The sequence below is a fragment of the Netta rufina genome, assembly GCF_964035555.1.
Source record: "Netta rufina genome assembly, chromosome: 8".
Classification (NCBI taxonomy): Eukaryota; Metazoa; Chordata; class Aves; order Anseriformes; family Anatidae; genus Netta; species Netta rufina.
This window is the reverse complement of record NC_140131.1, coordinates 12,800,781-12,826,491: the sequence shown is the minus strand read 5'-3', so window position 1 is coordinate 12,826,491 and position 25,711 is coordinate 12,800,781.

The following is a 25,711-nucleotide window of genomic DNA, read 5'->3' as shown; positions in this document are numbered from 1 at the left end:
CTTATTATGATATTTAATATATACTGATTACATGGTAAATAAAATTGTATCTATTTAACAGCTGTGAAAAGCAAAGTAGGTATTTATTACATAGGTTTTAACATTAAGTAAATACACGCAGTAGCACCTTGGGATTTGTGTGTTTAACACACAATTTTTTTATGTGCTTTTTCCCAGCTCTAAAACATTAGACCAAACATTTCAAATGGCCACATGATACAGAGTAGGTTAAAGATGAAATGAGATTTAAACATACTGAGATTTGAAACTATCATATTGATACATATCTATTATACAGCCACTCATTACCAGTAATATTTTATTTAAATACTGTTAATAATGAGCATTTCATATTTATTCTACAGGCAGGTGATATCTCAATGAAAAGTCAAAAGTGTATCTGAGATTATTCATTCGGTATAAAGAATTACTACGGTTTTCTTATAATGTTGGGAATGCCAGTTAATACAGGGGAGAAAACAATATTGCAAATAAGGATTTATCTTTGTCTTTAGCCTGACAACCACTTGACCTGACAAACAGTGGTGATTTTTGACGGGTTTAAATTTTAAAATCAAAGATATGTAAATGTTCAATTTACATAAACTGCAGTCAAACATAAATGATGAAAGCTGGTTATTGGATATACCTCTCATTGAGTAGACTGGCACTCATTGCATGTGTGGAGAGTATATTAATACATATATCTTTTGGGTATTTGTCTGAACACCTTGATTTGTCATTAAAACAAAACAAACAAACAAAACCAAACAAAAAATGTAGTTCACAGAATCACAGAATCACAGAATCACAGAATTTCTAGGTTGGAAGAGACCTCAAGATCATCGAGTCCAACCTCTACCTAACACTAACAGTCCCCACTAAACCATATCCCTAAGCTCTACATCTAAACGTCTTTTGAAGACTTCCAGGGATGGTGACTCCACTACTTCCCTGGGCAGCCTGTTCCAATGCCTCACAACCCTTTCAGTAAAGAAGTTCTTCCTAACATCCAACCTAAAACTCCCCTGGAGCAACTTTAGCCCATTCCCCCTCGTCCTGTCACCAGGCACGTGGGAGAACAGACCAACCCCCACCACGCTACAGCCTCCCTTGAGGTACCTATAGAGAGCGATAAGGTCGCCCCTGAGTCTCCTCTTCTCCAGGCTGAACAAACCCAGCTCCCTCAGCCGCTCCTCGTAGGACTTGTTATCCAGGCCCCTCACCAGCTTCATCGCCCTTCTCTGGACCCGCTCAAGCACCTCAATGTCCTTCTTGTAGCGAGGGGCCCAAAACTGAACACAGTACTCGAGGTGTGGCCTCACCAGAGCCAAGTACAGGGGGACGATCACCTCCCTAGCCCTGCTGGTTACACTGTTTCTGATACAAGCCAGGATGCTGTTGGCCTTCTTGGCCACCTGAGCACACTGCTGGCTCATATTCAGCCGACTATCCACCATCACTCCCAGGTCCTTCTCTGCCTGGCAGCTCTCCAACCACTCATCTTCCAGTCTGTAGCTCTGCTTGGGGTTATTGCACCCCAGGTGCAGGACCCGGCACTTGGCCTTGTTGAACTTCATGCAGTTGACCTCAGCCCATCGGTCCAGCCTATCCAGATCCTCCTGCAGAGCTTTCCTACCCTCGAGCAGATCGACACACGCGTAGTTAAAACATAATGCTCATCCATTACTTTATGTTAGTATCCTGTCATGCTGCAAATCAAAGTAATGTAATATCTGAACAACTGAAACCCAATAACAAGAGAACTTGAATAGGAAGACATTTGGTTTATAGGTTCAGAGAGGGATTAGTAGGATATGTAGTCTATTTAATCCTAGTAAAAGAGGATATTTATAGGTGTGTAAAGAGGCACAACTATATGGAATATAGAAAACATGTAAGTCAGAATGGCTGCTTAGCTTTATCACCATCCAGTGTTAACAGAAGTTCAGCAGTTGTATTCAGGATTGGTTTTACTGAAATACATGTATGGTGAGTACCTTAATAAATTAAACAAGTGGTACATACTAACAGTATCCTCAAATCTAAATTGTCAGGATTCTTCAATGTTACAAATATACTGCACATACTTGATAAGAAAAAGAAAGTTCCAGAAAAAGTAAAACAAAAACCAAACAGACCAAAAAAAAAAAAATCAACAATCATGTAATCGTGTTTTTCTTTTCTCTCACCTCCAAATTTTTTTTGTTTGTTTCTTTTTGTTGTTGTTGTTGTTGTTGTTGTTGTTTTCCATGTTGCTTTCTGCATACTCTGAATACATTATAACTCTAAGGAAGGAGCCTCTTTTAAACTCTTATTGTCTGTGTTAATAAGCAATATTGTCTCATTTTAGCCAACCAATCAGATTATAGTTGTAATGTTATTGCTTTTATGGCTATATCTTTTCAAACTATAAGTTTTTTAGGAGTGTCACAGACTACTTTGTAGACTTGGAAGGATATTTTGTGGTGAATGCACAAGGGTGAAGATGCTGCAAGAAAAATAACTGTTTATAATGCAGGCTAGCATTTCAGGGATCTATCAGTATCCCTACACTTAAAGAGAGAAAAAAAAATCTTGGTTATTATTAGTAATGTGCTTGTAAAGACACTGCTACTTATCTTATATTTTGGATATTGAATTAAACCCTTTAAGTACAAATGATGCAAAGTGATGAGATCTTTAAATATACAAGTTTCATCTCCTAAAATGTTATGAAAGTCATGTATAATCCAGCAGAATGGAACAAACCTTAATCTACGGTAAAAAGAAAGGAACACTGGGTAGATTCAGAAGAAATCTGAAGATAATGCAGAAAGTAAAATCAGCGTGTATATGATTTTAAACCTATATGGAGTTCTTGTGAGTAGTTTTCCCAATAAAGAGGTGTATTCCCTATATTCTCAATGTTGAATGGTTCTGTGAGGCCAGTCAGCTCCAGTTTGAAGCACTTATGAAACTTTTTCACAAGTGGATTATTGTAACTGTACCTTGCTCTTGTCCTTATTAAATGAATCATGGGCATTTTCTTACTGTATCAGATTTTGGTGGAAGACAGAATTCATTTGGAAGTTTGTTCAAGATGACAGTTGATAACGTACCATAGTAAAATAGAGACATTTACCTTACATGTCCTTCTGAAGAGCCATATTCTTTTCTTTTTTTTTTTTTTTTTTTTATTTGTATTGCAGACGGTATAAAGTTCAGAGAAGGGCAAAGAAGCTGGTGAGGGGCCTGGAGAACAAGTCCTATGAGGACTTGTATGAGGACTACAGCTGAGGGAGCTGGGTTTGTTCAGCCTGGAGAAAAGGAGGCTCAGGGGCGACCTTATTGCTCTCTACAGGTACCTTAAAGGAGGCTGTAGTGAGGTGGGGGTTGGTCTGTTCTCCCACGTGCCTGGTGACAGGACAAGGGGGAATGGGCTTAAGTTGTGCCAGGGGAGTTTTAGGTTGGATCTTAGGAAGAACTTCTTCACCGAAAGGGTTGTTAGACATTGGAACAGGCTGCCCAGGGAAGTAGTGGAGTCACCATCCTTGGAAGTCTTTAAAAGACATTTAGTTGTAGAGCTTAGGGATATGGTTTAGTGGGGACTGTTAGTGTTAGGTCAGAGGTTGGACTCGATGATCTTGAGGTCTCTTCCAACCTAGAAATTCTGTGATTCTGTGATTCTGTTTCACTAAACATAAATCTTATCAAGTGGATAAGATTCAAGATTTAGAATTTTTAAGAATTCTGTAAACCAAGATTTCCGTATATGTCAATATAGATTACCTGTAGTACACATCAAAACATGGCATGCTTCAAACAGAATTTAGCTTTCTCAGTGTTGAAAATTAATATATAAATATTTTAAAGCAAATACAGCTTTCCATGGGTTGCTACAGTCTGTGGTATTTTTCATTACATTTGAAGCTTCAGGTATGAAATAACGTGGTGACAGTAGTTTTCTTCTCTCTGCCTGCTTTCCCTTATAGCAGTTTTGTGCATGAAAGCACATGTTTTGATACTATTGCAGAAGAAACTTGCTGGTAAGCCAGCTAATGAAATAAAAGCAACAGAGATTCATTTGCTTTATGCAGCAATATAGAGATATTGAAGGTGTAGTATGACAAAAATTAACATATTTTTGTCCTGAAGTTACTTACCAGCTAAGAAAGTACCAAAGTAGAATTAGAGATGAGGAAAGATGGAAATCCTACAAAATATAATAATAATAAAAAACTGCTTGTCACAAACTGCAGTTGTGAGGAAATCCTTCACTCTAAAACACACCATCAGATCGGAACAGGTTCTCCTGGAACCATTTGATAATGGTTCTTTCTCATGCTACCTGTTTTCTCTGTTTTCTTAGACACAGTTATCAATTATTTGGGGAAAACACAGATTTTTTTATATATATATATTTTTTTGAATACTTAGCATTCATTTATTGACTTTCTTCTGGAAGAAGAATACCAACTTTTCTTGTAAGTGACTGCATTCTTTCAGTTTTCAACTTATTAGGTTTCAGAACTAAGAGAACAGACTTGGTTTCTTTCCCAGTAGCCCATGTACTAATAATGAGTACTTTCACACTTCAGGCCAAAGACAGAGGAGCATCCATGTGGAACTCTTGTAGGATTTGGTGCTTATAGGACTGGAGGCTAAGGATCTGGTCTGCCTTCATCGAGGCTTGTTAAGGATTCAAAGTAACATTTTAATGGAATGCTTCATGATAAATGGATTTAGGGAAGTACTTTCAGTTAACTGCCACTTGTTTCTTATTCTCTCCTCTCAAGTATGCTCCTGGCTCACAGGGGGGCACCTCTCTTTGATCAGCTGTATCAGGTCATTAAGTTTTACCAAGGCTCCATGCTAAACTTAAAGGTGTTCACCAGACCAAAGAATTTGAGACCTCATGAGATTTAACTATGCTATAGGCAAAGACTAGAACTAATCCCCAATGTCCGTGCAATGGTAGGAAATTAATTAGATGAAATATGCCTGGATGAGCCTGGAAAATAATCTCGTTTACGGTGCTGAGGAAGGCAAAACAAAAACTAAAGGCCCAGCTTCAACTTCTAATCCCTGGATTTTCATATATGTTTATCATCAAAGATAAATAGATCTCCATTACTGGAAATTTTTACCATCTGTAACTACCCATACACAGTAATCACATTGTCTTTACTATTTTTGTACTGAACCGAACACGTCAAACTTCTTAGTCTTACATAAAAGAACTTATTTTACAGTGTCAGAATCATTCTGGTAATTCTCGTTTAAACTCTTTCTAGCATTTCCACCTGCCTCATCAACTAGATTTTCGCTGTGATCTTACTACAGCCAGTTCAAGTATCTTATTTGGCAAAGTTGCATACAAAGGAAAAGTAACTTCTCTCTTTTAAACCTATTTTCCCCTCATTATGTCTTCTTGGATCACATTTGCTATTTAAATGACAGCACTGCACAAATAGGATCATTATCTACATGTATGATGACCTCTAAGTACATATTGAAGACACAAAGTGGAGTAAGCATTTTTCTAGGGAAAGCAGTAATGAGTATAAATTCTATAATGAAGGAAACAAATATAATACTCTTCCTTGCCAAGACAACTGTACTAGTGGCAAATGTAGCAAGATGAAGCAGCTGACACTCATAGGCTCTTTAGAAACCTGCTTGCTTCAATGCATTTTAACTCTACATTTCTCAGTAAATTTCTTGTTTGATTTGTTCAGGTAATTGTTAATGTTCCTTGGTTTTGCATTGCAACTTTCAGTTTGGTTAGCTTTTCCTACTGCCTGAATCTTTGACATCAGCTACATGTTGATTCACTTCAATATTGGGTAATAATATTTCTTATTTGTTTGATTTTCCTGGTTTTACTCAGAATTATAAACAGTATTTTCTAGGCTTCATTATTTTGTGAATGTGTGGGCGTTTAAATTTCACTGTAGGCTTTCTGTAGATGTCATAAGGATTTTGTCCTTTAATGTAAGCCATTTTGTTGCCTCTTTCCTTTAATGTTAATTGCATGTTTCATTGTCACATTTTAAATGGATGCCCTCCTTTCTGTTTCCCACTAATGGTTAGGGTCAGAATACATTTCTAAAGACTGAGTCTGTCTTTTGAGATCTTTGTGAAAGGGAGATGTAGAGAGGAGCTGCTGATACTGATACTGAATTGAAACTTTGGAAGAAATTCTGAATAAACCTGAAATGAAGCCAAGGCTGAAGCACATTCTGAACATTCATATGCATGTACCAGGCAGTATTCTGTAGCAGACTGAATCTAAGGTCTGGTGCCTTTAGTTTTTATTTTCCTTTGTGTACCACATGTTTACTTGGAGATATGCCACCAGAAGCAGAATCTCATTTGATCTCCTAAGATAAGCAATATCCAGTTGGGTTGGTGTTTGGAAAGATGATGTCCCTGGGAAATCTCAGCGGTTTGTTTAGAGTGGCATATTTCAGAATGTGCCATTCTTGCTGAAAATTGAACCTGGCTTTGGTCATATATTTTACAAACCTGATCTGAATTTGAGTTGCTAGAAATGCTTATGTCCAGGTGAATCTTATGGGGCTGGGGATTTTTGTGATGCATTGTTCTTTGCTCAATAGGGCAACATCCTGGAGTTGGTTCAGGGAGTGACAGTGTCAGTCACACTTTGATTGATGTTGGCATTGGATAAGTGCATGTGTACCCAATTTTGATTAGCTCTGAAGCAGCATAGAAGGCATACTGCCTTTGATAATCCTTCTAATCCACTCAAACTTCATGTGAGTGACAAGGCAGCTGTTAAGAGCTTAAGGAAATTTGAATGAGACTTTCTCCTGCATTTCAGCCTTTGTTCACTCCAGTTTGGATCCTCATCAGTGTATTCTCATTGTGTTCTTAGTGTTTCCAAGGTGCAGACTTTTGCAAATGCCATTTGAAGAAGATATTTGGTGACTGAGCTGTTTGTACAAGATGGAATTGTTGGCTTTCTGTAGTGCAGGCTCCTCCCTTCCACAATTGCTGAAATACTTCTCAAAATAAAGTTCAAGTCCATCCATTTGATTTTCAGAAGAGTCAGTGTCTGTCTATAAAGCAATACATCTATTTCACCACAGAAAGATGCAGCAAAGATCAACAAGCTTTCACAGTTATCAGCATAGATATATAAAGTGTGTTGCTCATAGTGCTGTTGCTTCAATAAATATCTTACTACTATTTTTTTTTCTTCCTTAATATCTATATGAACTATTGGAAATAGCACTATTTAAAAAAATAAAAATTAAAAAAAAAATCCATAAGAATTGGCACAGTAACAGGTAATGGGAAGCCCTAAGTTTTTGTGTTCCTTTTCAGTGTTATTGAACAGAGATTGCGCTGGTATAGAAGGCAGCTGGTTTCAATACACCTGCAAGGTTTTTAACCATATGCAATTTCATTCATGGATGAGCTGGTTTCACTGAAAAATCTGCTAGAAAGCTGTTTAGAGAAAACAACCGTCCTCCTGTCTGTCCCAGTTGGTAGACAAGGGTGAAGAGTAATTTCAAGCTCAGAGCATGCCAGAACGGGCACATTTTGGCTTTGAATACTAAGTCAGTTCTAATCCAGTTCTGGCAAGATGACTGGCAAAAGGCCATAAACATGTCCTGAGCACAAAAAGCCATACTAAATTGCTAAGATGAACAATGAAATAAGACAGTCTGACCCCACTTCTTTTTATCAGAAACCTTTACATTTTTTCAGAAACATTATATTAAATATGTTTGATTAATATAGGAACCTATAGTGAGGTAAAAGTTTGAGGACTGTCACAAGACAGGATTGTTATCCTGCAAACAGTTTTTGGATGCATGCTTCATTCTTTAAAATTACTAGAAGACAAATTCTAAGACAAAGTGTTATTCTTTTTAGTGAAAAAAATGTAAATTTAAGTATCAAAGGTAGGACAGTTGTCACTGGTGACTATAAGTGACAAGGAAGATGTTAACATTAGGTATGCTCTTGGCTGCTGAAAAAGGGAATAAAAAATAGGAAGATGAGACATTTATGATATATAGCTTAAGTGTTTACAAACTCATACAAACTTAATGTGACAATAAATTAATGACTAGCAATCTAGTCCTGCCTTTTCACATCTTCAGCATCTTCATGAGCCAGATTTCTGAACCTTTGGTTTCACACTTATAGCTTTTGGAGAAATTTTCAAACCAAAAGTCCTCACATCAAGTAGATGAGCTTTTTATACCAAGTGAAGTAATAGTATGGGATTTCAAACAATTGTAGGAGGAAAAGCGTTACCAACTGACTTAATCGCCAATAAGGAAATGGCATTTGTAAATCATAAATAACATTCAGATACTGCTTTGAGCATATAGCAGCTCTTTAGAGTTTGCATAATACAAGGTGTGTCTATTTGGAAATTCAAAAAAAAAAATTATTCTAGCTTCATACTTTAGTTCTTAAGTACTAGTATGCTTCCAGAATACATACAGAGCACTATAAGAATAAAATGACTAAGTTTATTATTTTTGTAAGGATATTCTCTATACCTGGATTTCATTCAAGTAATGATGGGGGACTTTTCTCCAACATTAATAAATATTGTATTGTTCCATCTTCAAAACCACTGCTCTCTTCATTACCTAACCATGATGGAAGTATAGAAAAACTTCTGTTGTGCAGAGCCTTACAAACCTGATCCCATCTTAAGGATTACAACATGGAAATGAGCTATCCATAAATATTAAAAATTATCTGCTTCTCACAGATGTTCCCTCTACTTATTATCTGCAAAATTTCTGGATCAAATATTCAATATGAATACGTTAGTATCCACTAAAGATTGCTTTTGGCAGCATATGTGTTGATATCAGCAGGAAATAAATAGGAAAACATTAAAAGGTATACAACTTAAAAACAATAGCTTAAAGGTGTTTTATAAACTACAGATGGATTATATCGTTCAAGTGGATGTCTGGTGTAGAATGAAAAGCAGAGAAAACTGGAAAAAAAGTGGAAATGACTAGAAATAATGGGCTCCATACAATATGTTGTATTTAAAGTAGAGATAAGCAAAATGTAAATTGCTGCTCTTGTACAGATAGTGAGACTATGGTAGCATCTGTGAATAAGAGTGGTCCACCAGTTTTTAGTATAATACTCTAAAGAATGAAACTTATCACTCTGGATCCTCTCCAAAAAGGTGAAGCTATCCACAGTACAGTGATCATTTTTCTGTGCCCATTCACAAGTCTTAGTCATTGACTTTACATAAAGAAAGTGTTCATGTGATATGAAAGAACTGTTCACTCCATAAATAGAACAATATCTTGCTCAAGCAAACTTTCGTAAAATTATTAGTATCATTGGTAGTGCTAAACTACTGTTTGTTTCAAAGCCAAACAGAATAGATGAAATCTCGTCGCAGAAGAGCCATTTGGAATTGTTTATTCAGATGCTAAATATGGTTGAACATGGATAAAGCTTAGAGTTTTGAATATTCCTGTCCTAAAATACACCAGCCCTGCAAACTCACAGAATCACAGAATCACAGAATTCTAGGTTGGAAGAGACCTCAAGATCATCGAGTCCAACCTCTGACCTAACGCTAGCAGTCCCCACTAAACCATATCCCTAAGCTCTACATCTAAATGTCTTTTGAAGACTTCCAGGGATGGTGACTCCACCACTTCCCTGGGCAGCCTGTTCCAATGCCTCACAACCCTTTCAGTAAAGAAGTTCTTCCTAACAACTAACCTAAAACTCCCCTGGCTCAACTTAAGCCCATTCCCCCTCGTCCTGTCACCAGGCACATGGGAGAACAGACCAACCCCCACCTCGCTACAGCCTCCCTTGAGGTACCTATAGAGAGCGATAAGGTCGCCCCTGAGTCTCCTCTTCTCCAGGCTGAACAAGCCCAGCTCCCTCAGCCGCTCCTCGTAGGACTTGTTCTCCAGGCCCCTCACCAGCTTCATCGCCCTTCTCTGGACCCGCTCAAGCACCTCAATGTCCTTCTTGTAGCGAGGGGCCCAAAACTGAACACAGTACTCGAGGTGCGGCCTCACCAGAGCCGAGTACAGGGGGACGATCACATCCCTAGCCCTGCTGGTCACACTGTTTCTGATACAAGCCAGGATGCTGTTGGCCTTCTTGGCCACCTGAGCACACTGCTGGCTCATATTCAGCCAACTATCCACCATCACTCCCAGGTCCTTCTCTGCCTGGCAGCTCTCCAACCACTCATCTTCCAGCCTGTAGCTCTGCTTGGGGTTATTGCATCCCAGGTGCAGGACCCGGCACTTGGCCTTGTTGAACTTCATGCAGTTGACCTCAGCCCATCGGTCCAGCCTATCCAGATCCTCCTGCAGAGCCTTTGGGCCCGGCTATCCAGCCAGTTTCTAACCCAACGAAGTGTGCACCAGTCCAAGCCATGAGCAGTTTCTTGAGGAGAATGCTGTGGGAGACGGTGTCAAAAGCCTTGCTGAAGTCAAGGTAGACCACATCCACAGCCTTTCCCTCATCCACCCAGCGCGTCACTTTGTCATAGGAGGAGTTCAGGTTCGTCAAGCAGGATCTGCCTTTCATAAACCCATGCTGACTGGGCCTGATCGCCTGCTTGCCCTGCAAGTGCTGCGTGATGACTCTCAGGAGGATCTGCTCCATGAGCTTCCCTGGTACTGAGGTCAAACTGACAGGCCTGTAGTTTCCCGGGTCTGCCCTCCGGCCCTTCTTGTAGATGGGCGTCACATTTGCTAGCCGCCAGTCATAGACATCATCATAGACATCCGCTCATCATAGACAGAGGTAATAGTGAAGGAATTAGCACAGACAGAGGAAAAGAATATGACTGAAAGAGCTAAAAGGAAAGCAAATCACTGGTGTTGTAACACACATGCTGGTGTAAACAGTATGGGAGGACTGAACAGTTATAGTGTTGATAACTGACAGATGCCCAGAACTACATCGTGATGGAAACAACAGATAGAAGTAGTAAAGTAAGCCATGTAGAGTGCGCAACATCAATAAGACTTGATTCTAAGAAAATATTGTATGCTAGTGAGACATCTCCCGCTGTGAAAACTTTAGTGATGTTCCAACATTAAGGGGGGAGGGAGGGGGGGGAGATGAGGGGGGGGTGATTTAGTGTTGTTGTTTTTTTTTTTTTTATAATTAAAAAGATATTGACTTGTTTGGTCATTAATCCTATACCATCTATCTTGAGAAAAATGTGCATCTGCCTCTTTTTCCTGGTTAACTTGCAACATTGGTAATTAGAATCTTGTTGCTTTTCATTTGCAGCTGCTTTATTTCACAGTATTAGTAAGTGAGATGAATTGCATGTATTATGTAGTCCACAATTCTGTCTACATTGAGGTGATGGAAAGGTGTTGCAGAACAGTGAAATGATGAGTAACAAAGAGAAACCTTAATGATCATCACTGAACTTGAATAATTTGTCTTAGAAGTTAATGTGACCTTTGCACTTTAGACATCTTTTTTTCTTTATTTAGAATATCAAATACCATTTCTGTGGAAGGCCCAAGTGAAGTATGGCACAGACTGCAATAGCAATCATTTTCCTTGCTCTTCTCCTCAAGGACTAGGCATTTAATGATGCATTTGTAAAGACCACACTCCTGTCTGCTGAGTGCTCCTTCAGTGCAAACAAAGGACAAGATTTTGAGCTGTGCATTTTGCTATCTTCTAACCACTTGCCTGGGACTTCTGAGCAAGGTTTTTTCATTTTTGTTTTCTTTGAATCCAACCGTACTATCAGAGGCAGTTTAGGTGTCTCAGTGATGGTGACATTAGCAGTTTCACTTCTGTAGACAGGAGAATTCTCTACCAGGTGCACTGAGGGAGAATTTCCTTTAATAGATGACAAAATGTCATCTCTTCTGATCTCCAGTTGTTACTGAGAGACAATAGTTTACTGTCCTCATTTTAACAAAGTGTTCTGCTCTATTAACTAAATATGACATCAAATCAGCCTTTTATACATGACAGAGAAGACACTTTTTACCCGGTGCATAAGGGCAGTGCAAGAACATGGAGTCATTCATGTACTACTGAAGTCTCACTGTGCCTTAAAAATAGCTCTTACATGGTGTGTAATAGTTCCTGTCTGTTGGAGAAGACCTCTTCTCACAAGTGTGCAATCTACTTACTTTTCTGTATCTGTGGCTTCATGAGCTTGCAGAAACACTTGAAAAGATGGGACGCCCATAATAGTTGCATATGTAATAAATGGCTCAGTCTTCAAAATAGGACTATAATCAAAGTTTGCAGTTTATTAAAGGAATAGAGGTAAGCAAACAGAGCTGGGTGCGCCGGGAGCTTCTGCTCCACCAAGATGCACACCAGTTACATCAAGCAGCTGATTTTTATGCTCCTATGCTAATACATATTCATTACTACTTCTAAAAAAAACAGGGTTATTATAATTAGTTTCTGTAATCCAAACCCTCCTACTGGAGCATGCGTATCAGTCTCCGGTGGTCCCTTTGGGGGTCTCTGGGGGTCTCTCATGCTGAAGGCTCATAGTCTTCCTCCCTCTTGTCCTTCTCCTTTGTCCAACTTGGCTGTATGTCAGAGACCTGTGCAGCATCCCCTGCAAGCTTTGTCTTTTAGTTGTTCTTCAGCTCTCCCCATCTCCTTAATCTCCTGGCCAGATATCAGAGACTTGCATAGAGTCCCATGCAATAGTCATAATAGTTAGCAGTTATTCTGAAACCCCCCAGATATCAGAGACTTCAAGGAAAAGCCTACAAATACATTCCCCTTCAAGCTCTCTATTGACACAAATTGCTAAAACATTCCTTTGCAAGATACAAGAACTATATACATTAACCACTCTGTTTTTCTTAGACTTGTGGTTATACAAGGGTATGTAAGACAGAAGGTCACATTCATCATACCATGCAGCCCTAGCATTGTTCCATACTGACACAAATCAGATGAACATATTTCACACATGTAAGGTAGAGTCCTCTGCACACTAGGTAATTGTTAGGACAGTCTTTTCAAACTGCAGTGCCCCTAATCCAAGACCTTATCAAAAATGCCAGAAAGTAGCCAAGCTTTACACTCAGCAGAGGAGCAATTATTTCTTAGACATTAACATCCATGAAGGTTCCGTTCCCATATAAATGCTGAAGTGAAACTACTTGTATTAGGAATTCTGCTACAGATGTGTAAGACAAATTAAGTTATACACAGGAATACACAGTATACCTGAACTGCTATTAGAAAATAATCAAAATTGCAGCTTCAAAGAAGTAAACCCAAAGGATTGCATCTTTACTTATGCTTTGGACAGGTGGCATAATTTCAAAGGTGAAATTGTTATTTACAAGAACCTGTGTTCAAGTGGAAGGTTTAGTAAATTCCACAGGTAGAACCAGTACAAACAAAACACATATTTGCCAACAATAAGCCTTTGCAAATGTTCTCCAGAGAAAGGCCTTTGGGTTAGTTTAGTCAGGCCAACCAATCAGTGTATTTGATGGAAAGGTACTAAATTCCACATTTTAACCTCATGAAGAAACAGTAATTGAGGGTAAGACAAAGGTGCAAATGAAAGATATAGAAAATACATTTAAATACTGTAAAAATTACCGATAATACTGTTTTGCAAATTACTTTGGGGAAAAAAAATGCCCCATGCTTAATTTCAGGAGTCCTGTCTTGTTTGGCTATGACTACATACTGCAAGTCAGTTACTTTACAGAAAGTCCAAAATCCCAGTATCCCAGCAGTACAGACAAATAGACTTGCTGGAGAACACCATGACTGCTTACTGATCTGTATGTCTACCTTTTTTTCTGAAGGAAACCTGTGGTGTGTTAGCTGCGGTATGGACTGTAAGTATGTCTCACACCCTTTTGCAGCTAAGGTTTTGCTGGAGTTGTACAGCTGCACCCAGGAGCTTATGGCTCTTTGTGCACTGCCATTTAGACCAAGATAAAAACATAAAACTCTTATACCCACTTCAAATCATTTTTTATACATCAATGTATTTTATGTAATCCACGAGTGACAAAAGTCACCGAATACTACACCGTATGTTGTACAACATGTTTTGTTTTTTTTTTCATGGTACTCAAAAAGACAATTCCCTGTAGGTAATTGAGCTATAAGTAAATGGCAAATTCACCTTATGTAAATGTTCCATTCCTTGTCAAAGGCAAGATATGTAGTAGGCTGGTGAAAAATGCTAACCTGTGATTTTTGGAATAACAATTTAGTTAATAACAGTTAATAACATTTTAAAAATGCTGATACGCCTCTCTCCCCCCTCCCCCAGCCAACCAACAAACAAACAAATAAACAAAAAACACAAGTAGGTAACCCAAAATTGTGTGCAAATTTCCTCGCATTATTTGATTTCCATAGTAATTTCATGTTTACAGCCAATTCGATGCACCATGCTACATTCTCTAACACAGTTTCCATGGAATTCATAAAGGCTTACAGCTGCATTGTTTTAATGGCAATTAATGTTATATTATGCATGCTTTTTTACTTCTATCATCCAAGTTCCAGTTTTCTAAGTTCAGTTTATACAAGCACAGAACTGTGGTTCTTTAAACCTTACAAAATAGAAAAAAAATATAGAAGGCATTTATTTAAGAGGAATGAAGGTTAGAGGGATCTATTTCTGTAACAAGAACAAGTGGAGGATACAGACAATGTAGACTGACCTTGCTTATTCAATATGTAGCTAAGCACAGACCTGTAGACGAAGAACTAGAGAGTATCTTACGGTAAATGCCTCTGTTCTGGGATTGTTTTTTACTAACAGTCATTACTTTTCTATTCTCAGATTCAAGGCGCCTTCTGCCTCCAGGCACTTAAGGGAGAGTCATGATGTCCCAGAATCTGTGACCATCATTGACTTCACTATCTCACAAAAAACAGCTTAAAACATGACATATATACTTTCTTGTACAGCTTTTTGATTCATACTTTAACACAAAGCTTCATCTTATTTATTGATTGCTAAGACTTTTGGGGACAGATTCTCAACCCATCTCTTGCCCGCAGCAGTGCTTTAGCAGAATAAAGAATGAGTAAAGCTCTCTGTGAAAGTGTAGGGCACAGACCCACCAGATCTGTGTTTAGTCTCTGAACTGAGCCTGTCTGCAATGTCAGTACCCTCCTTGCACTCAGCAAGAAGATATGGATGACTCCAAAGATCCATTCAGATCCCAAGAATGCTGTATCAGCACTCCATAAATTCTCTGCCTACTCACTGATTTTAGAGGCATGTCATGGCAAATTGCCTGAAGTTTAAGGTGTAGTTAGTTATGTCTAATATGATGAGATGAGAGGAAGAAAACAGCATAGCATGTTAACTGCAAAACATTTTGTAGAGCAATTATGGTCAGTATCATTTGAAACAGCCCTGGATCCTTCATACTCAATCATTTCATTCCTCAGCCAGATTCAGGAGAATATTTTTAAATTTCAATATCCTGGAGCACAAATACAACATTTATCACATGGTTGTAATTTGATCCCATCTCGGCTATGTGAAGAGCTTAGCATTTCTTTTCAAAATATCACAAAACTCTTTTGCAGTCTTCTAAAACTTTCCAATTGAGTTTATTCCCTTTCAGTCATATTAAAACCTTGCCAAAAATAGCTCTGTGCATATTGTAGGTACCATGAAATCTGATAAATCTCATTGTCATGATATTATAAGACTGCTATGAAGATAGAGTGGGAACATCTGTGATTATTAAATTGTGTTATTTTTGAAGCCTTTCTGGATAACATTTACGAGTGTTACAGAACTGCGCCAAATTGAAACACCCTCGAGCTGAAAAATTGATTTCCTTGGAGCTACTGCATGGAAACATGAGACTATAGCACATTAAATGTTGACTCTCATGTATTAGAGCATTTTCCAGGGGTTCAGAGGTTTCTGATAACAGCTGATAGTTCCTTATAAATATATTCAGACTGATAAAGGGGAATATTTTAAAAGTGATTCTTCATATGCATTGTAATCAAAGATTGCTCATGTCCTCCAGAAGTGATGTACCCAAAGAAGAGCAATTCACTGTCAAAACACAAATGAAAAATTATGTTCTGCCTGTGTAGGAAAAAAATAGTCAATTTCACATTTTTTGTATTAATGCAAAATTCAGACAAACACAGACAGTAATGGGCATTTCAATAACTTTAAAATCCATTTTAAATTCATATAAATTGGACAAATACTTACTGTACATTGCTTTTATATGACTGATACTTTCATGACTAGATATGGAATAAAGTATGTATCTTGGCACATACTTGTCTTACTTACTCTGACTAAATGTAAATCCAAGAGTTCTGCTCAATTCTATCTCCTGATCCAGACAATACCATGCCAATTCAGAATTAAAGCAGGTGGCCATGGTTTTTTTTCAGGTTTTGTGTTGCCTTTTTCTGATTAAATCCAAGGGTTAGTCTGTTGTACTGTAATGTTGCTACAGAGTCTGATATTATTAACTACTAATCAAATAGGAATTCCTCCCTTCCCCCCCCCCCCCCTCCCCCCCCCTCCCCCTCCGGATTTCATGTGAAAATAATAGTTTTTATCATTCAAAATATGTTTTTTTTTTTTTGTTTGTTTCTTGGCTTGTTCATTAAAAACTATGTTTATGATATGTTTATGATAGGAAGGTATTTTCCTGTCCCATAAAGAACTTGGAGATCTGAGCTTTCCCTATGCTTAGTTAGAATAAAATGTTGGCCTAAAATTTTCATAAATAAAATTTTTCAAAAAAGCAACTAAAATTACCTCTGCCAAAATACTTGAGATAATTTGATAATTTCTGTTCACCTTCAACACTTTTAATTTTCCCTTTCTGTCTTTGTTCAATATATTTACATTATAAAGAAGTAAACTTAACTGAACTATTCCTTAAACTTAAAACAGAAATAAAACTTTCAAATAATTATGATGTTTCACTTTTCCCCTAATTAAATTTACTTACAAATATCTGGGGACAGCAAGCAGTTTGATCTCTGAAAAATGCAGACTGGACAAAACCATTAGAAATGTGTACTTACAAGCCTGAGTAAATTTTTTTTCTAATCCTGTAATTTTTCAAGTGTTTTACATTGCTATAGAAATGGTGATATCTGACATGACTATGTTTCAACAGAATGAGGGAGGGAAGATGAATATTCTGCCTGAAGAATATGATCAAGGCATATATTTTGTGATGAATGCGTTTGTAAAATGATATTACATTATCTGTGCTTTTCCCATGTTGTTTTTCATGCAACCTAATATTTTTAAACAATTTCATGAGGCAATTCTAATCAATTACCAAATCCCAGAGTTTCATTAATAGTCCACAAGGAAAGAAATATCTTGTTATTGCATACATAGGGGAAAAAAATCCCATATAATATGCCGGTGGCTTTATTGTTACTGTCTAGTAGCTACAATACTTTAAATCTTGAGGAAGAGTTTGGCTTTTGTTTCTGAAGTTCCACAAAAGAGAACCATAGAAACATCGATATTTCTCCTCAGTCAAAACTGCATTGATTGCACCTAATTAAGAAATATTGCCAGCTTCCATCCTGAGATTGGAACATATTTTTCTGTGAGTATATGAGCACAGGGCAGTTATGTGTAGATGAGTGTACAAGGCAATAACGGCCACTATGTACAATGGTGACAATAATTATATAAGAAATTATAGGGCATGTTATAAAATGTTGAAAGTGATTTTTGATTGATCATAACCCATTGTGCCTCCTGTGTGTTAATACTGTTCCCCTGAAACCTAATGTAAAATTGCAATTTCTTAACAATATAAAGTTACTTTTTAAAGCAATTCAATAAATGTGTTTCTCCTTTTGAAATCTCTTCATAAAAGATTATATGTTCAAGGCCAGTATAGATTATACTATGAGATAATCTAACATCTTAAAGTCCTGCAAGGCTAAGATGGCTTCTTTGCACATCTGGAAAAGAATTACCGCGCTTTCACCGGGGATACTGCACTGTACAGATTCACATTTTTTATACATAGAAGGTATGTGAAAGCATATTTGGAGGGATAGTTGGGTGTGTTTTTTAATGACTTCTTTAAACTGTATAAAAGCAGAATAATTACTACCCTGATATCAGGGGCCAGGAACTTAAAAAAATATTCAACTCAAACTGAAGTAGCAAGTTTCTTCCTAGTAAGAAGCCATATTCAAACCATTATCGTTATGTTTTATAAATTTATATTGCACTCATTAAATATGGTGTTCATTTCTGTTCTTTAGAACAGGTACAAACCAATTGAAATTTTTGTCACTAAACACTATATTGTTATCTACCAGAAAAGTTATAACTTGTGTATTGGTGATATCTGCATGATAAATTGTGAAGTCAATCATTCAATTGAGGCAGTTGTATTATATACTTTTAATACTTGAACTCTTCTATGTTATTTTCTTAACAAGACCTGGTCTCTTAACAAGACCATATTTCTAAAACCTGGCTTTTTATGGTTATCCTTCATGTATATTCTTTTTACTTATTTGGTTATGAAAAGAAAGAATAACACAGTCCTTTGAAGAAGAAAATAAAATGGCCCAAATAAAGTTCCTAAAAAAAAAAACAACAGGATACTTAAGTGCAGAGGCCTAAAAACAATAATAGCTACTGTAAATCATATTAGTAAATGATTCCATGATACCACAACCTGAAGTTGTAAAATACTACCTGTACCTTAGCTTGAAAGTATCTAGTTCTTTGCAGTGGTGTTTGTACCTAGTTCTTTACAGTGGAGTTTATACTTAATATAGAAATTGCTTAATATGTGACTATGTGATGTATGATTAAAAATCTGTGGGTGGAGATATTAACATTCTTAGGATAAAGATTTCCAAACTAAACATGGCTTTTTTTTTTTTTAATTTTCAATTCTGTGTTACCATGAAATCAGTAAAGGCATACAGAGAAAGTGAGGAAGAGGGCAGAGAGAAAAAAAAATATCACACACAATAAAACAGCAGCTACTCAGAAAAAAAAAAGAAAAAAAAAGAAAGAAAAGAAAAAGAAAAAAAAAAAGAAAAAAATGCCTTTGGGATATAATGACTCAACTTTTTATATTTAACTCAGGAATTTTACTTCAGATCCTCAGTCCCACAGTCCCACATGAGTCTGGTCCCACATATATTCTGGGCCAAGTGTAGGGCCAGAACAAAAAATTAAAACAAAGAAATTATTATAATTATGATTATTATATTATATTAGTATTATTGTTATACTAATATAGAATAATAATAATAATAATAATAATAATAATAATAATAATAATAATAATAATAATAATAATAATAAACAACTTTCTTCCATCTATGGCTGATACATTTAGTTCATCTAACTTCACACTTGCATGAACACAGTTTCAGTGTAAGAGTGTTTTCTACTGAAGAATTCCAAGGAAGGTTTGTGCAGGCTTATCCTCAGTAAAGTGTAATTCAGCAGCTTATCTTAGAGATGGGTGACCTGACCTTTACCTTAGTGGTCATATCTCTAAAAACTGGCCAACGACTTCTTAATGACTCCAATTTAAAGTCAGTAGTCAGTGGTGCAAAAAGCACATAACCAACGAGCTTGGTGGAATGCTATGATAGAACAATACCAGCCTACAGGGAAAGGCTGAAAGTGAAAGAACAGTAAAAGAAAGCTGAAAGCTTTTCCACAAGCCTAATTAGAAGAAAGAAGGGGGGGAGAAAAGACAGATGGAGTTCAGTTGGCTAATTTTCTACCTGACTGACTGGATGAAAAACAGAGATGTGCTGACCTTGTCCATCTGTATTTCTTAGAAGTTCAGATAGTCAGTCTGCTCCAGTTAACCAAAAAGCATGGGTTGAATACTCACTAACTGAACCCTAATCACTCATAAAATGTTTCTTAGTATTTTAAAATGGTCAGAAATGTTCTTTGCAGGTATGTTCTGCTACTCATCATGAAAATACCACTTTCCAATATCAGATGGGTGAACAGCTTTCACTAAAATAAGAGCAGAATCTAAATTGTTACCTAAAGCTTACAGTAAATCTCCCACCCACCCACCCCCAAATTCAAAATAGCTTTGTACCTCATTGATTTGTTTTTTATCTTCACACTTCATTTCCTATTTCAGGCCAGGACCAAAGTGCAAATATGAACATCTTGAGATCAAAGGTGGTCTTTTAGATTAGATTACCTCAAGTAAATTAAGCACTCAGCTCCTCATGACTATCACTTTCTAGCTGAACCAGAAAGGAGAATTACTGAAAATCATTTCATTTTTCATTCATTCCTTTTTACTTATCACATTTGGTTCAAAAGTACTTATTCATTATCACTCTTTTAAAACATTTTAAGATTCTTCTTCCTTTTAAAGCACTATTAATGGTTTGTGCAACACTAATCTTAATAATAACCTCTCTTGTCCCAATAAAAACAATTTCTGAACTACAATGGGATTGACAAATTGAGTTGATTAAAGTAACAGGAAATTATTAAAGTTGATTGGGTGAATGGTGCACTTACTCTCCACACAAAATTATCTGATGCATTTTCATTTCTACTATCCTAAGCATCACTACAGGTATTACATAAATTATGCAAGGCCATCACTGTAACAGGGTTTGACTTTAGGTTTCCACAATGTTAACAAGCCAAAAATAATAATAATAATAATAATAAATCAACAGAGTTAAATTTAGAGCCACAGCTTGAGCTGGGTGCATCCAAAGAGGCAACAAAGGAATCCCTAGACAATTATGCCCATACACGCTACATTCTCAACCCCTCATCTGACAGTTCGAACCAATAGTTATATTAGGATCGGAGGTCTTTCTGCTCTGGATCTGTCATCTTCAGACAATGGAGCTTAAATTATCAGTCATTTATGGTGGACATAAAACAGTGATGTTGTCCTGTTGTCAATGTCTACATCAGCAAAACTACTGACCTCACACAGTCCTTGAAAGCACAGACTTTTCTGTTTTCCTTAAATATTTTTTTTTTTTTAGAAAAAATAAAAGGTGTTATTTCATGTCAGTCAAATGAAAAAGAAAAAAAATAATAATAAATTATCATAAATGTCAAGACACACGACCTTAGTAAATCTCCCTGACTGTTAGTAGGGAAAAAGGAAAAAAGGAATACGTGTACTTATAATTTTCCCCTGCCCCCCCAACTTTTTTTTTTTTTTTACATTTTTTTTCTTTCTATCTGCTTTAGTAATCCTAGCAGTCTTAGTTTCCCTTGCAACCTTCAGTCATGCCAGGAAGGCTAGCAGTATTGGGATATCTCTTTTACTACACACTTCTCAAATTCCTGCTGCTCTTCTCATACCCTAACTTGCCCACGTTGCACACTGTGCCTTAAATTGCTGCACACCACTTTAGCAATTCAAATATTAACCATATACCCAGCACTCGTGTTTTTACTCCTCTGAGCTATTTACATCTTGGATTTATTAAAGGGTTTGCAATAGCCTGATTCCAGCTGCTACTGTTCACTTTCACCAGTTGTTTATGTTCTTCTATGCTTTCCTGTTTAGGATTCTTTACCATCTTTTGGAGTGAAGGACAGGTCTATGTGTCTTGACCACCCATGATGATATTTTTTGTTTAATTGGCCTGAAGAAAATTGGTCTACCTTATGTACTGCCATATAAATTTTACAGGCTTTTGCTTCTACATCTCTCAAACCAAAACCAGGAGTATTTGATCCTGCCAAATCATAGTATATCCGTTAACTTTAGTTAATGTCCAATTTTCATGTTCTCTATCTTTTTATTTTTTATGTTGGCTTTTTTGTGTGTGTGTGTGTGTGTGTGTGTGTGTGAGATTTCACCAGTTCTGAGCATGTTCTGTGGCATTTCAGAAGGAGCTAATATACCAAAAGAGTAGAATCATAACTTTTCTTCAAAAGCAAATGACTGTTGTTGTCATTGCTACTTTATTTGACATTTCTGGCATTCAGATTGTTAATATTACTGATAGAAAGGGGGTTTGGGACAGTCCTGACCGTTTTATATCTTATTGTGCCTTCTTAATACAGAAGTGATGATCTCCACAGTTCCTAAACCTAGGAAATAGACTTCTGAGGAATGTAGCATTATACCTTCTGTTGTGCTCCCAGCTGAGAAACTGTAACTGCTCTGTATTGAAATGTGGGCAACCTACTTCGTACCAAAGCAGGCAGTGCCCTAATAGTAAATTCTGTCATGTTTGGTGTGTGACCATACTTACAGTTTCTCATAATTTATTGTGTACTGTAAACCAATATTTGCTTTGTCTCTTAGGCAAGACTTCAAAGAAAGAAAAATCCTAGGAAACTGGACAGAATATTTTAAAAGATTTAACACTTTTTTTTTTTTTTTCTTTTTTTCTCTTTCATTTTTTCCCCTTGGTATTTTTAGCTTTATTTCCTTTTGGTCTATCTCTACCTGTGGCAGGCATGACTGATCTGTTTTATTAAAGCCAGTAAGATTGTGCTCAGTATAGGCAGATGATTTAAACTTGTGTCCTTCCTATCTTTTCTGAGACCATTTGGGAATTCTTAGTCTGGAAATGACCATGGATCATCACAGCTTACTCTAACACAGAAGGAAACTTCTAATCAGTATTGCTGTTAATGTCATTAAGATGCAAAAATGTGCATCTTTTGAGCATCTTTTCATATTGACTTAAAACTCTGGCTGATGGTCATTTCTTGAAAATACTTTGAAATTAGGTTGCTAACAGGGGGTTTTACTTTCCCCTTCATTATTGTCAAATATATATTTAAATTATTTGAAGTAGAAATTAACTTTTCACTGAAAAACACTATGGCAAAACATTTTTAAATGTTGGAGCATCACCAGATTTGTTATGCAAATATTTTTAAATAATATTAGATGATTCTTTTGGAGTTGCAAACAAAGACCTATGAAACACTGCAGTAATGCTGATAACAGTGAGAGTTTTTCTTCTGGTCTCTGAAAATGAGACTTGTGCATGTGTCTTTTGCTTCTGCCTGATCTTCTTCAGGTTTCTCAATGATTACAGAACTTGCCAGACAATTCCAATAATATTTAAGAAAGTGATAAGGGAACTTTGAAAAGTCCTACAAGAAAAATGTAACAATGGTTGCATAAAAAGCAAGACCCACATTATCCTTCTGCAGGGAAAAGTGTTCTGTTTGGTGTTTTGGCTAAGTCAATGCTACCTGCACATGTTCAGCCTGAAATAGGGCAAAATTTAAATTGCCTCTAGTCTAACTAGTAATGAGAAAACTTACAGTTAAGTTTTGAAGGAACATGCTCTGAATGGGGAGAACATAGAGTCATTGCAAAACAGTTTGGGGGATGCAAGACATCATTAGAACTAGTGCTCATTGAATAACTCCTTTTTTTTTTTTTTTTTTTTTATTTATTTATTCTCTGTTAATGAGAACCATGCTTGTGTAAGTCTGCTTATTTGTTTTTGATATACATAACTACCCAGACAGGTGGACTAAGTGAGTACATATCCATTCCTTTAGAAAAAATACTTCAAGAGCTCCATTTGATGCTCTGTAAAATCTGTTTATGAAGTATAAGAATTAAACAGTCGACACTGATATAAAGACACTATGAACAAGCCAAAATTATTTTAAAGGCTCCAGGAAAGATATCTTAATAAATATATCTGTAAATGAGCTGCAAGCATCTAGGAGGGCTATGCAAAATTATACCAATAGAAATTTAGATGCCAAGAGCCCATCTTGAAATTGTTTTAGAAGCCTGTACTTAGGGATTATAGCTAAGTGTACACACTGAACCTTTCTAAAACATTATTTTATTTTTTTTTTGGTGAACTGAAAGGCTAAAACATTCAGTTATGTCAAAAGAAATTAAATGGTTGGCCAGCTTCCATGAAAATGAATGGGAATCGATCATCCAAATTCCCCAAGCAACTTTGAAAACATCTAAGTCAATCACAGTTATTAAATAATAATAATAAATAATATTAAAAAATGTGTCTACGAAGTGTAACTCTTTGACTTTTAGTAGCACCTGTGCAGAATTTGTTTAAGTGCAGTACAACCATAAAAACATTATTTTATAAAATAGAAGATTTGTTGTTGTTGTTGTTGTTGTATTTTAATGTCAAAGGAGAAATAATTTGATGTATATTGGTGCTGTCATAAACTGGGTCCAGGAACCAGGCAAATAGTGTACCCTATTACCTTTTTTATCTTAATTCAAACTACAAGAATCATTTCATAGTGAAGAAAAAAAAAGATCCAGCCAAACTCTTGTCATTGAAAACCTGAGTCATGTTTTGGGGCTTAATGTAGATTTCCTATTGCTGTTTCTTACTGGTTTCACATTCAGTTCTTCTTCAGTCATCTGCCAAACTGCTGAAAGTTCTGGAATTAGTTTTACTGTAAAGAAAACTGGTCAGAGTCATGTCAACAACTTGAATCTATTGCACTACTCTTAGATGTTTCATTAATGTGAGAAAGGAAGTGATGCATGTTTAGGTTGTGAAAGGTTAAAGATTCTACTGACTAATTTCACTACAATCTATATCAGTCTGGTGATATTTTTTCCTTCAGGGAAAAAATGTTCCTCTAGCTACTAAAGACAGTAAATGTTTCCTTCTTTCTGCTTTTCCATTTTCTTCATTACAGTCTTTGCTCTTCTGTCTCATAGGGGAGAAGATGATTAAAAGAAGGAAAAAATATATATATATATTTAATTTCTTAGGCTGGAGGGCTGGCATTCAGAAGGTTAAAAGATCTGGGACAATAAAAGGAAACTAAAAGAAAAAAAAAAGTAGAAAATGTCTAGATATAAGGTAAAGAGAAAATAGGGGTGAAAAGAGAAAACATGGCAGTTAGAAATGAAAACAGAAAATCAAGGCTTGGTGGAAGACTAGGAAGAAAAGGAGACAATTTAAATGGAAGAGAACAAAGGGATATGAAGGAAAGGCCCGATATGAAGAAGTAGAAGAGACAAACAAGTATCATGAATGATGTCATTTAATCAAACTATTAACCAAACTATTAACCAAATACTCCTTGTATCTTCTGTAGAATTCAGGTTTTGTTTCATCATGTTACATGGGTTTGACCTCCAGCGGGAATATCAGTTATTCAATTGTCAGTGACATTTGACAAGGTAATAAATAAGAGAAGGCATTATTACAGTTCTTAACTATTTTTGGCAATTCACAGTCTGAGAAGAACATATAACGGATTTAAATAATTTAATTCCTACTTCTACTGAAAAACTCTTTTATATGGTCCACATCCCTCTGAAAAATCCCAGATTTGTGTCAAAGAGGAAAAATGTGTTGCATCATATCAGAAGGAAAAAAAAAAATCAGAAGTGGACTGGAGTAAAAGTCAGTTGTAATGAGGAAAATGGACAGTGCCAAATAATCAATGGAAAAAGTTTAAAAAATATTAAATATGTTTGTAATGAGAAAATAATGTTTGATGTTTTGTTTTGCCATACATTGCATACTGAAAGATGATGGGACCATCAAAGAAAAATGTTTTGTTAACCTAAGTCAAAAGAGACCTTGGAAAAAACGAAATTTTAGAAACAGCTACTCAGCATTACTGAAAACTTAGGAAAGCCTTTAAAAATATGAGTAGTTGAAGGAAGGAGTTATGAACAGGCTAGAGAATAGTGCAGATATAGCATCAGGAATAAAGAAACAGCATAAGTTCCTTTCTGGTTTATTGCATATGAGATTT